This window comes from Phyllobates terribilis, unplaced genomic scaffold, assembly GCF_046119375.1.
Source record: "Phyllobates terribilis strain yellow unplaced genomic scaffold, ASM4611937v1 Scaffold_5__5_contigs__length_657084704, whole genome shotgun sequence".
NCBI lineage: Eukaryota > Metazoa > Chordata > Amphibia > Anura > Dendrobatidae > Phyllobates > Phyllobates terribilis.
In genome coordinates, this window is record NW_027362765.1 from 293,908,003 (window position 1) to 293,922,681 (window position 14,679).

The window sequence follows — 14,679 nt, forward strand, 5'->3', positions numbered from 1 at the left end:
ACACGCCCGGGCTAGAGCGGCGTGTGCATGTGATTGGTAGTGATTCCACTGGACCGTGCCGGAGAGTGAATGCCTGGAGGGGCGTGACTAAGTATTCACCCGATCCGACCAGGGTCGCACGACGGCATACGACGCCAGTGCACCAAGGAGGAACCGAGCAGAGGGACCAGGTGCTACTCCAGGACAGACCCCGGACACGGCTGTTGACCCACACAGGGAAATACAGGAACAGACTGGTATGCAGGCAGGCGGGTATGCAGGCAGGCGGGTATGCAGGCAGGCGGGTATGCAGGCAGGCGGGTATGCAGGCAGGCGGGTAAAGGCAAGCACAGCTAGAGTGCAGACGGGGAGGCACTAGCAGGTAGGAACACAGGCGGGATAGAACCCAGTACACACCGGGACTCAGGAACAATACAGGCAGGATAGGGCCCAGTACACACTGGGACTCAGGAACAATACAGGCAGGATAGGGCCCAGTACACACTGGGACTCAGGAACAATACAGGCAGGATAGGGTACAGGCAGGGCAGGACAGGACTGCCGGAGCAGCGGGCAGAAGCAGGGCAGGACAGGACTGCAGGAGCAGCGGGCAGAAGCAGGGCAGGACAGGACTCTGTTCACACGGAACAGACAGGAAGGGAAAGACAGAGCCAGACACCCACAGGGTACTTGCAGTGAAGTAGCGAGTGGACCAAAAACTCACAAACGGGAGTACAGAGACAACAAGCAGGAGTTAGGTACGAGTACAGACTCTGCAGGAAAAGGAAGGGAATGGACATAGACAAAACAGGTAAAGGATAGGAGAGAGTTCAGACTGGAACTGAGTGTACGGAGGAGACCGACACTGCAGCGGGATACAGGAGCGGGTCTGGGAATACTGCCCCCAGAGAGGCGGGACGAACAGGCAAGGAGCGTGTTCAGACAGGACAGACAAGATACAGGACACAGTTCAGACACGGGAGCTGACACCGCAAGGCAGGAGAAATACAGGACTTAGTTCAGACACGGGAACTAATACCGTAAAGCAGGAGACAAACAGGACTTAGTTCAGAAACGGGAACTAATACCGTAAAGCAGGAGACATACAGGACACAGTTCAGACACGGGAGCTGACACCGCAAGGCAGGAGAAATACAGGACTTAGTTCAGACACGGGAACTAATACCGTAAAGCAGGAGACATACAGGACACAGTTCAGACACGGGAGCTGACACCGCAAGGCAGGAGACATACAGGACTTAGTTCAGACAGGCCTGGAAATACAGCCTCCAGGAAGGGCGGACAGGGAAAACAGGAACGGGACCTGGCAACTTCAGAGTGCAAGCACACACTGAAAGAAACACATATGCTCAGGCAGGGATAGAAGGGAGCTGCTGAGCTATATACCAAGAGACAGACAGCGATAGGCTGAGGACGCACAAGGGGTGTGACCCACAGCAGGTACAAAAGGCAGGAAGTGATCGGGCGCCGCCCTTAAGCAGCAGAAACAGACACAGACACAAACAAGACAGCATGGAGGGAAGCCAGAGAGACATTCTGGACAGGAGATCAAGTGCGCGCTCCTGCACAGTGGGAGATGGACCACTATGCAAGGACGCCGCCAGGTATGTTACACATACATTGCTCCACAAACGCACGGCTTTGTTTTGGATCCCCATAGAACCGTGGTGGATCCGCAGGAACGAGTGCTGATAGCTCCATTTGGGCTGGTGTGTAAATCGCCTGGACCTCAGCTTGAGAAAAAATTTTTCCTTGGTGCACGTATTCGCCAGACAAGAATTCAAATGTCTCTGAGAGCGAAGGGCCGTGGGGCTCAACGGGGACCATGGCCTGAGCAAACTGTTACGCACACACCCGGACTGACTGGCGTGAGCGTGATTAGTGATCCCACTGGTGGTATCACTAATCACTAAGGTGGTATTCTTACCAGGGGTTGCAGGCTGTAACCCTTGGTAAGAGTACCACCTTATTTATGTCAAATTCCTAATGACACATTCCCCTTGCTGTTTAGTTGATGGGGGAACAGAGGGTACTTTTCTTTCCTCTCTCTTATAGGGGGAACCTGTCTAGATGCTGTCAATTGCAAATTTTATACTGATTGAAAATATGCACGCAGCACCTTGTATAACAAGCTCTGTCTAACTGCTCTCTAGCAGTGCGCTACTTAGTGCGCCATGACATGGCCAGCCTAATAATAGCTTGTTAAACCTGACACTATCATGTGTTTTCTTAACTAACTATAGGCCTACTATGTACTTTTATAACTTTTGTCTCATTTGTCAGGAAGTACGGATTCTTCTTTATGGTGTTCTGCTTCTTTTATTTGCAAATTTATATGAACTTGATTGAATATTTAGTACCTTAGCAGGCCTCGCTCGGCCAGATCGGATATCTCATTGTCTACCTTGCCTTTCACTTTGATATTTTGGGTTTTATTATCAAACGCATGTTTAAATAAAATATGTATTCTTTCTTAAGCCTTGATGACTCTGTTCTTCTCTTGATAAAAAAATGTTGTTATTGAGTCGGTATAGAAGGGTGTTTGGGGGGTCCTCATTCCCCCCATTTACACCCAATTTTTGACATTTGGGCCATTCTTCTAATCAAAGTTTGAAACTTGGATGTCCAGCAGGCAGCCTTCACAATTTTTAGAATGCCAGCAGGTGGCCTCCACTATTTTTAGATGGCCAGCAGGCATCTTGGGGACAGATGAGACCAAGATAAAGCTTTTTGATAAAGAACATCCTTCAACTGTTAACTGTAAATAGAATGACGTCTACAAATACAAGAACACAGTACTTAAAGTCAAATATGGTGGTTGTTCAAAGATATTTAGGGGTTGCTGTGCTGCCTATGGCACAGGGTGCCTTGACTGTGTGCAAGGCATCATGAAATGTGAGGATTCCCAAAGGATTTTGGGTCGCAATGTAGTGCCCAGTGTCATAAAGCTGGGTTTGCATCCTAGGTCATGGGTCTTCCAGCAGGACAATGACCCCAAGCATAATTCAAGAAGCACCCAGAAATGGATGGAAACAAAGCACTGGAGAGTTCTGAAGGGGTAATTCCAGCTACGGTAGCGTCAAGTCTCCCACCACTACCTCTTACATACAGAAGCTGTAGAGAAACTGCAAATGACACATTAAATCATTACATTTTGTTAACTTGATGAATTTCTGAGTACAGATTACCGTAAAAATTATGAATCGGTCAATGAGTGTATGGAAGAAATCAATCTAGTTATGGACTTTGGAAGAGATGTATGCGACCAGAATGAACACTCATTTCCAGCAGATGTTACCAACTAGCACCTGTCCCTATTGTAAATGCAGCTAACAGTGGTATCAATAGGGAATAGAATAAATTTTTTTTGACTGCAGCAGCATGGAGTATAAGGCAATAATCCCACACTAGATGCCTGTAATGCGCTATCCCTAGTGCTACAGCTGACCCGTACACGAATTGCAGATAAGAGAGGTAATATTGTAGAATATAAAATATATTTTAACCTGCCCCGAAGAGGGTTTTTTGGATACGGCAGCACCAAACTGTGAAGGAGAGCAAGCAACCCTGCCTCTTGTCATGAATTTGTGAGTCCAGATCATTGTTAAAAATTAAGAATTGGTCAATGAGTGCTTGGAAAAAAAATCAATCAAGTTATGCACTGTGGAAGAGATGTATGCGACGACAATGGACACTCATTTCCAGCTGATGATACCCTGCAATTCTCCCTATTCTAAATGCAGGTAACAGCGGTATCAATAAGGAATACAGTTTTTTTGGGGTTTTTTTGGTTTGCTTGCAGCAGCAAGGAGTATAAGGCAATAATCCCTGTCTGGATGCATGTAATACGCTATCCATAGTGTGACAGCTCACCCGTACACGAATTGCAGATAAGACAGGTAATATTGTAGAATATAGAATCAATTTGAATTGGCCTTCCCATTATGAAGACGTGGGTTTCCTATACTATTAATGCATATGCAGTAAGTGCAAGGGCTACCAAAAATCAGGACGCACTACAATACCCCTTTAAAGAGACGTAGTGGAGGGCCTCATTAAAAAACAATGTTTCCATTACTAAGGAGTGAGTCTCCTATACTGTTATTGCGCATGAAGTAAGTGCAAGGGCTGCCAAAAATTAGGACACACTCCAATACCACTTTGAAGAGACGTAGTGAAGGGCAACAGAAAAATTATAGTGCATGTGCTGAAAAACATGTATATATGCTATGGGATGTTATAGGTTTATGTTCCGCTGCTGTCATCAGGTGGTGTTGAGAAGTCTGAGCCAATCCAGCCCTTGTTCATTTTTATAAGAGTCAGCCTGTCAGCATTTTTATTTGACAGGTGGATGCGTCTATCAGTTATAATACCCCCGGCAGCACTAAAAATCCGCTCTGACAAAACACTAGCAGCACGGAAGACCAGGACCTCCAAGGCGAGACCTCCAAGAGAGACAGTTCATGCCACGTGTCCAGTTTAGATACCTAATAGTTGTAAGGCACTGAGGAATCATGGAGGATGCTGGTACAGTCGGCAAGCTACTCCTTCAGCATATTCCAAAACTTTCCCTCCTTGTCTGAGTACCCCACGCATCAGGGCCTGGGCGCTGGGAGGTTCTGAGAAAACTGTCCCAGACCTTTGACAGTGTTGCCCTGCTTCTTTTGCATCTGGTCTGTGCCTCTCTCGCCTGTACTCCTTGGTTGTCCAAGGAACTGTTACCTTTGCCGTCAGCTTTGTCAGATGGGAATTTTTAAAATAATTCTTCAACAAGGGCTTTCTGGTACTGCAACATTTTATTAGATCTCTCCACCACAGGAAGGAGAGATAGAAAGTTGTCCTTGTAGGGTGGGTCTAGAAGTGTGACCAACCAGTAATTACGGTTGCCCAATATGCATACAATGCGAGGGTCACGGGAAAGGCAGAGTAACATAAAGTCAGCCATGTGTGCCAGACTGCCAACTGCTAAGACTTTCCTGTCCCCACCAAAAGGACAACTGTCCATGTTCTCCTCCTCATCTTCCTCCTCCTCCCCCTCTTTAGGCCATGTGTGGGGGTAGTACCATCTGTAATGCAGGAAATCATCTCCTGTACCTCCCCCCCCCCACATTATCACCCAATCCGTGTTGAGATGAGATGAGGCTGGGCTGTGTAGCATCACCCAGTATAGTTCCTTGCTCCATCTCTTCGTGCTCAGCCTGCAAAACCTCCTCTCTAATTGTGAGTAACGAGCATTTCTGTAGACAGAGAAGCGGGATGGTGACGCTAATTATGGCGTCATCGATACGATATACCAGGAAGGGGCCCAGGATATACTAGGATGAGGGTAATTATACCAGGAAGGGGACATTCTACCAGGATGAGGAACATTATACCAGGAAGGGGCCGAGGATGGGGGTATGGGGGACATTCTTACAGAAAGGGGCAAAAGATGTGGGGCATTATTACAAGAAAGGGCCAGAACGGGGTACATTATTACAGAAAGGGGACAAAACGGGGGACATTATTACAAGAAGGGGCCAAGACAGGGGACATTATTACAAGAAGGGGCCAAGACAGGGGGCATTATTGAAGGAAGGTACCAGAATGTGGCCATTACTGCATGGAGGGTGAATATGTATGTCTTCATTGAATCTAGTGTAGCAGAGACTGAGGAGCAAATAAGGGTCTTATCCGATAAATCAGAGACAATAATGTAAAAGGAGATGCTTACCTGGTTCAGTTGTGTAATACACAACAATTTATGGAACTCAGAAATGTCAGCTTCTGCAGCCCCATAGGTTAGTGCCAAGGAGAAATGAGTGAATGAGTGAGCCCTCTGCACTGCTGATAAAAATCCAAAGGAAGATTCCAGGAGACAGGATGGATAGCAAACACGTTTCAAAGTCATCCAACTTCTTAATCAGGAAAAATCACAAACTAATTTTTTTCCTGATGAGTAAGTAGAATGACTTCAAAACACGTTGATAATAAATCGCATCACTATCTATCTTGTCTCCTGGAATTTTACTTTGGATTTTTATCAGCAGTGCAGAGGGCTCACTCATTCTTACTTGGCACTCTATGGGCTCTAGAACATTACAAAGGCCCATAAATCCAACCAACATGGAGGTGGGTGACCCTGCTATCCCCAACGGTTACAGTCCTCAGAAAATATCCATACAAACCAAAAAAAATACATTTTGTTTTACAATATTCAGAATCTTTTTAATCACTTAAAGGGTAGATTCCCATGAGAGTAAAAAAAATTAGTTAAGACATTCATCCTGAAAAGTGGGACTTTTTTTCTCACTTGTCATCCATGTGCAGTCTGTATACAATCGGTTTTTGTAGCAGAAACTATTAGTCATTTACAGGACCATTTACAGTTTGCTATGTTACAGAATTGTGATGTATCTGTAAAAATCGGATACTATACTGTGGCTCCATATGGCATCTGATTTTTTTTCCACACCCATAGACTTGAATGGTCTCAGCAAATTTACGGAATAAACTAAGGCATGGTGCGATTTTTTTCACACGCAGATTCTGTCAGTGAAAAAATAAATTGCTCATCTGCACTTCTCCACTGAATAACATTGGTCCGAGTGTTGTCTGTTTTTTTCATGAACAGCAATCAGACTGAAAATGCTATCGTGTTAACGAGCCCAAATAGAAAAAAAATGTATGCATGTTTGGTATCGCCGTAATCAGACTGACGTCGACAATCATGAAGCCTACATCAGACAATAATGAGATAACGTTCCTCTCCCAAAACTCCAGCAAGTGATCTCCTCACTTCCCAGATGTTTACAGAATACAATGGCAGACGTGGCCAGGGCAAAACGTTTTTGAGATGGGTTCAATTTCTAAATGAGTTAATTTCTTCAAAAGAAATAGAAAAATGTCTAACTTTCACCTTCTGATTTGTGTTCTGTTGGGAATAAAAAATGGCTAAACGAGATTTCCAAATCATTGCATTCTTGGTTTCATTACATTTTACACAGCAACCGAACGTGTTTGTTATTGGGGTTGTAGAAGGAAGACTATAATTAATAAAGCATATGACAAATAAAAGACTCACTGTAAAATTCAAGACAAGCATGTGCTATCCTGTATGGAAAGCATGTGATAGCCGTTGCCAAAGAGGCTAAGCATTTATATCTTCTCAACACAATAAAGGAAGAGTCTCTTACACAGCTGTTTCTGTTTAATCCCTTCACCCCTGGGCAATATTCGGTTTTTCGTTTTCTCCTCCTCTTCTAACAAGAGCCCTAACTTTTTAATTTTTCCAGCCATATAGCCATATCAGGGATTGTTTTTTTGTGGAACGAGTTGTACTTTTGAATGACACCATTCATTCTGCCACATAGTGTACTGGAAAACTGGGGGGAAAAAACTCCAACTGCGGTGAAATTGCAAAAAAAAGTGCAATTCCACAATGGGTTTTTTTTTTAGCATGCTCAATTTATGGTAAAACTGATCTGACAATATGATTCCCCAGGTCAGTACGAGTATGCAGATACCAAACATGTATATATATATTTTTTTATTTAAATAGTGAAAAAAAATGTTGAAATTTGTCCCCAAAAATTTTTTTCGCTTTGTTGCCATTTTCCGAGACCCGTAATGTTCTCATTTTTCGGGATCAGGGGCTGTGTGAGAGCTTATTTTTGCTTCCTGAGCTGACATTTTTACTGATACCATCTTGGGGTAGATATGATGCTTTCATCACCCTTTATTGCAATGTTGCAGCAACCAAAAAAAACAAAATTCTGTCATTTTTAATTTTTTTTTCTCGTTATGTTGTTTACTAGTCGGATTCATTTACTTTAAATTTTGATTGGACATTTCTGAATGCGGTAATACCAAATATGTGTTTTTTGTTTTCTTAACTGTTTTATTTTTAATGGTGCAAAGGGAGTGATTTGACCTTTTGTGCTCTTTGGTTTTTTTTTTATATATTTTTAAAATCTTGTTTTTTTTACTGTATTTAATAGTCCCCTTCAGTAGACCGCCGCTTGTCATGACAACCCATCCTCGCGATCACGTGAGGGGTATGCCGATGGGCGGGAGCAATGATACACTTCCTCTCTGCGCATGTTAAATGATTAACTGATTGACAGCGGCTTTTAACTGGTTAACAGCCATGGGTGGATCAGAGAGATGCACTTGATGGCTGATTAAAACAGCCATCAAGTGCGGGGAAAGATGCATGCTCAGCGTGTGAGCGTGCATCAAAGTCCGGGACATGACTGATGAAGTATATATACAACCCCTGGCAAAAATTATGGAATCTCCGGGCTCGGAGGATGTTCATTCAGTTGTTTAATGTTGTTGAAAAAAAGCAGATCACAGACATGGCATAAAACTAAAGTCATTCCCAATGGCAACTTTAGGGCTTTAAGAAACACTAAAAGAAATCAAGATAAAAAATGTGGTACTCAGTAAGGGTAATTTTTTTCACACCAAGCAGAGGGAAAAAATTATGGAATCACTCAATTCTGACGAAAAAATTATGGAATCATGTAAAACAAACACAAAAAAGAACACTCCAATACATCACTAATATTTTGTTGCACCACCTCTGGCTTTAATAACAGCTAGCAGTCTCTGAGGCATGGACTTAATGAGTGACAAACAGTACTCTTCATCAATCTGGCTCCAACTTTCTCTGATTGCTGTTGCCAGATCAGCTTTGCAGGTTAGAGCCTTGTCATGGACCATTTTCTTCAACTTCCACCAAAGATTTTCAATTGGATTGAGATCCGGACTATTTGCAGGCCTTGACATTGACCTTATGTGTCTTCTTTCAAGGAATGTTTTCACAGTTTTTGCTCTATGGCAGGATGCATTATCATCTTGAAAAATGATGTCATCATCCCCAAACATCCTTTCAATTGATGACATAAGAAAACTGTCCAAAATATCAATGTAAACTTGGGCATTTATTGAAGATGTAATGACAGCCATCTCCCCAGTGCCTTTACCTGATATGCAGCCCCATATCATCAATGACATTGCACTATTTGACACTTTTCAGCAGCAGAGAGATCCTTTTTCTTTCCAATATTGCTTGAAAGCTGTGACCTGCTTAAAAATGTTGAACGTTAGTTTTCCTTTAGTTGGGCCCACTTGGCGAACTAATTATCACCGGTGTTTGAGATTGATTCCAGTGATTCAAAGAGGCCTGAGACACAATACCATCCATGAGTTTATTTTATAAAACAAAAAATTACATCTTTATGACACTTAAATCAAATTTGGAGAATAATTTGTAGTGTGGTCTTTATTTATATATAAAGTGCTGTTCACCATTATTGGCACCCCTTCATTTTTTTCATAGACTGTACAATATCTTCAGTAATAAATGGAAATGTACCATTACAAGTTATATCTTCAGTATTTTTTAATTAGTGGTCCAAAGTAATACAACAATAAAACATTGTTTTTCAACTATCCATGTTGCAATATCAAAGAAAAAACAGATGAAACAGCATGTGCAGCAATAAAGGCGCCCCTAATTAATACTTGGTTGCACACCCTTTGACATTGATGACAGCCTCCAAACGTATCTTGTAGCCATCTATAAGCTTCTTGCACTTCTCAGCTGGAATTTTCTCCCACTCTTCCTTTGCAGCTTGCTCAAGCTCTTGAATGTTTGCAGGGTTATTTTTTCCAATGGCAGATTTCAGCTCACCCCAAAGATTTTCAATGGGATTGAGGTCAGGACTCATTGCTGGCCATTTTAAAACAGTTCACTATTTCTTTTTCAACCATTCCTGTGTACTTTTGGACGTGTGCTTTGTGTCATTGCCTTGCTGGAGGACCCATGATCTTCGATTCAAAGCAAGTTTTCTTACACTGGAAAGGAGATTTCGCTCTAAAATCTCTTGATAATTCTCTGATTTCATGATTCCTGTGATACGGTCAAGGCCTCCAGTGCCATATGCAGCAAAGCAACACCACAGCATTATAGATGTTGGTAAGATGTTCTTTTCCTTATAAGCTTCATTGCGCCCTTTGTAAACAAACTGTTGCTTTGCATTGCCAAAAAGCTCTATTTTTGTTTCATCTGTCCACAGAACATTTTCCCATAAGGATTGTGGTTTGTCAAGGTACTCTTTGGCAAAGACCAGTTGTTCTTTTTTATGTCTTTTCTTCAGTAATGGTTTCTTCCTTGGCCTCCGCACATAAAGCTCAGCTTGGTTTAGTGTGCGGCATATGGTACTTGTTGAAACCATGACCCCAGACTGTTCCAGGTTGGCCTTCAGGTCTTTGGATGTTTGACGTGCAGTCTTTTCCATCATTTGGACCAACCTTCGAAGACATCTCTTCTCAATTTTCCTCTTTCCCCCACGTCCAGGGAGGTTCTTGACGGTTCCATGCTTGGCAAACTTCTTAATAACATTGCACACTGTTGAAACTGGGATACCAAGGTCTTTGGAGATGGCCTTATACCCTTTGGAAGTCTTGTGTTTGCTAATAATAGCAGTTCTGATGACGTCAGGCAGCTCCTTTGTCTTTACCATTGTGACAAAGGAACAGGGCCTATCATGTGGCTTTTTAATACACCGAAGTCATTATTCATTTGCTAATTCATGTCACATGGCACCAACAATTAATCACAGGAGAATCTCTTTTGTGATTTACCACAGGCGAGTCAAAATGTGTTTCCATACTAAATTAATGCCAAGAGTGTGCAAAGCAGTCATCAAAGCAAAAGGTGGCTACTTTGAAGAACCTAGAATATAAGACATATTTTCAGTTGTTTCACACTTTTTTGTTAAGTATATAATTCCACATGTGTTAATTCATAGTTTTGATGCCTTCAGTGTGAATGTACAATTTTCATAGTCATGAAAATACAGAAAAATCTTTAAATGAGAAGGTGTGTCCAAACTTTTGGTCTGTACTGTATATTTCCAGACACATATACATATGACACAAGGCTTTCATATTTTTTTCTGTTACACACACACATTCGTGAAAGACCATGAAAGAGTCCTATGAAAAGAAGAGTGAAGCTAAAAGGATTGACAACGACTGTTGGGCTATTTTCCTATAACTACTTGACATATTCTGTTTTTTTTCCTGCAATAATTACTTCATGAAGACATTTCAATAAAGCACCTATTTTTATTGTGACTTTTATCATGAGACATCCTGATATACCTGATGGAAAATACACTGTATTATATTACATTTAACAGTGCACAAAGATGGTAAACCTGGAGGGCATTCATTAGTAACTCTAATCCCTTAGATACTACAATCAATAGCAACTACAGCAAAAGGTCTCTGATTCTGACGTTTGAAGAAAGGTGTTAGCTACACCTGCTGATGGTGCATGTACATCAGTGATGTGGTTCAAAGTGATTGGCAAGGACGCCATAGCTAGAATAATAGTTGAAAAATAATCCTCTGTGGACTTTTTACATTCCTCGCAGACTCCCTCAATAGCTCCTTTGAATAGCCTATTCAGGAGTTTCACTACAATCCTGTCATCTGTCAGCACGCACATCTGTGGCGCCCCTGAGGGTTCGGTCGCCACAGAGGTACTGCATCTCAACCAGAGGTGTGGTATCTCACTCTCAGGTAAGGAAGGAGTACAGCTCGGGACTAGTGTTGAGCGATACCTTCCGATATCAGGAAATATCGGATCGGATTGGATCGGGCCGATACCCAAAAAGTATCGGATATCGCAGATTCCGATACCGGAAACCAATGCAAGTCAATGGGACACAAATATCGGAATGAAAATAAACCCTTTCTTTCCTTGTAGGTTAATTCTACATGAAGGAAAACAACTAACAATAATGTAGAATGTATTGGGGGAGGAGGTTGCCCAAATCGATGGGAACAGTGCTCACAGTGAAACATGAAAAGCCGGCAATTCAGCAGCGGCATACACCGATACCCGACAATTTATAACAGAAAGAATAGAGCTTCACACATAGATTAGATAGATAGAAACATGTCAGTCACATATATATGAAGTACAGTGACAGTGTTGCTTACTGTACTTGTCATTTAGTGTAAAGGATTTATTAAAAAAAATATTTGTGTTTTCATGCACCGTCTCTTTAAAAAAGCCGGCCGGCAATTCAGCATCTGTACCCGACAATTTAGAATAGAAAGAATAGAGAATCACACATAGATTAGATAGATAGAAACATGTCAGTCACATATATAATAAGTACAGTGACAGCGTTGCTTACTGTACTTGTCATTTAGTGTAAAGGATTTATTTAAAAAAATATTAGTGTTTTCATGCACCGTCTCTTTAAAAAAGCCGGCCGGCAATTCAGCATCTGTACCCGACAATTTAGAATAGAAAGAATAGAGAATCACACATAGATTAGATAGATAGAAACATGTCAGTCACATATATATGAAGTACAGTGACAGTGTTGATTACTGTACTTGTCATTTAGTGTTAAAATAAAGGATTTATTAAAAAAAAAAATTGGCGTGGGGTTCCTAGTCTCTAGCGGAGGTTAAGCAGACGGCTGGGGCAGATGTTTGAAGCCTGGGAAGGGGGTAATACCCACGGAGCTCCCCAGGCTACTAATATCAGCCCCCAGCTGAATACCTAGCCTTTACTAGCTATTACAATGGGGGACCCCCCCAAAAAATGACGTGGGGTCCCCCCTATTTTAATAGCTAGCAAAGGCTAGGCAGACCGCTGGGGGCTGATATTAATAGCCCAGGAAGGGTGCCATGAATATTGGCCCCCTCCCAGGCTAGAAACACCAGCCGTCAGCCGCCCCAGAAATGGCGCATCCATAGGATGTGCCAATTCTGGCACTTAGCCTCGCTCTTCCCACTGCCCTGTAGCGGTGGCAGTGGGGTAATAGGGTTGGGGTTCATGTCAGCGCCAGCTGCCATGAAGCCCAGGTTAGTAATGATGGGCGTCTATAAGACACCCCCATTACTAACCTACAAAGTGTTAAAAAGAAAACACACACTACACCTAGAAAAAAATAATTTATTTGAAATAAAACACACCATTTTATTTAATTCTTAGTTTACTAAAAAAAATAGTTACCTGTCCACGTTCCTGCGCTGATCTCCCATGCACAGCTGTCACATCTGGAGATGGTGACAGCTGTGCATGGCTGCTGTAAGCTCACACTGCCGGGAACACGTCCGCTCCCGGCAGCGGGAGCCACTGACTGAGGTCACCAGAGTGCATTCAGTCAGCACTGCTCCGGAGACCTCCTTTACGGCACTGCTGTACCGTGGGAATTTCTCACGGTACAGCAGGGCCGTAAAGGAGCTGACCGGAGCAGCGCTGCCTGAACTCCGGCGAACCCGCTTATGCAATGACGGGGCTGCTTTACGACCCCATCATTCTAGCGGCGGCAGTGGTTCAGAGCGGTCACATTCTATGTGGCTGCTCTAAACTGGAGATCTTCGTGGGACACTCGTGGACTACTACGGAGGGGTAAAGATAAGGTTGTGGTTTATTATTTTATATTTTATTACAGGAGATCGATGGCTTCGGGGAATTAGGTGTCTAGGTGAGTATAGGTGTAGTTTTTTATTTTTTACTTTATTTTAGGTGGCGATCGGCGGGAACAGGTAATGTATAAACTAATTTATTGTAGGTAACCTCTGGCCACCAATGACATGTATTTAAAATTTATTGGGGACCAAAAAAAACATGTATAGGGGCAAAAATAGCACATGGGGCAGTTTAAATAGCAGGATCAGGCTGATGGGAACTACTGCTCCCATCGAGCTGATCCTGCTGGCACGAGTAGACGGGGGACAGACATAGGCCGAGGGGAGTAGTAGTGTCACATCGGCCTATGTCTGCCTGCACGCACACACCCGCAGACATCGCACACACCCGCACACACCCGCAGACATCGCACAGACACCGCACACACCCGCAGACATCGCACAGACACAGCGCACACACTAATCATGACGGGCTGATGGTCTGGGAGGTGAGGCTGACCTGTGCGGCAGTGGGAAAGTTCATGTGAGTTCATGCAATGCAGTCAAGCATGAACTCACATGAACCCTCTGAGGGCACCGCGGCTACTTCAAATGAACAGCTGATCAGCATCACCTGATACCTCAGCTGTTCATTTGAAATAACCGGCGGGAAAGCGCAGCACAGAACAGGAAAGCCGGCGGTGAAGTCTTTTCACTGCCGGCTTCCCCGCCCGGGTCCTTCGCTCCCCGCTCCTTGGTACTGTGCTCCCCGCCCGGTCCTAACTTACGATCAGGATGGGGGCAGCGGAGGATCGGGGTGGGAGGCTGCGGGGAAGCGAGTATGGGGCTGTGTGATTGTTTAAAAGCCGGCGGCTTTTTACCGCCCGCCGGCTTTTAAACAATCAGGAGAATTCTCTCACGCTGGGATGGCATTCTGATGACAGGCTGGATCGCAGCTGAGCGCTGCCATCCAGCTTGTCATCCTTCAGAGACACTGCAGAGTGCAGGCATTATGGGAACTTCCGATTCCGGTATTCGATATTGTAAAAGTATCGGAATTAAGTATCGAAATTCCGATACCGCGAATATCGGCCGATACCCGATATTTCAGTATCGGAATGCTCAACACTACTCGGGACCCTAACACCTGCATCCAACACATACCCGCAGTGGGGGTAGGGCGAGATTGCTCCTAAGGGAGAGCATAGTCCCGGGTTCCTAGCTGGGGGGCAGGAACTATTAGTGGGTGTG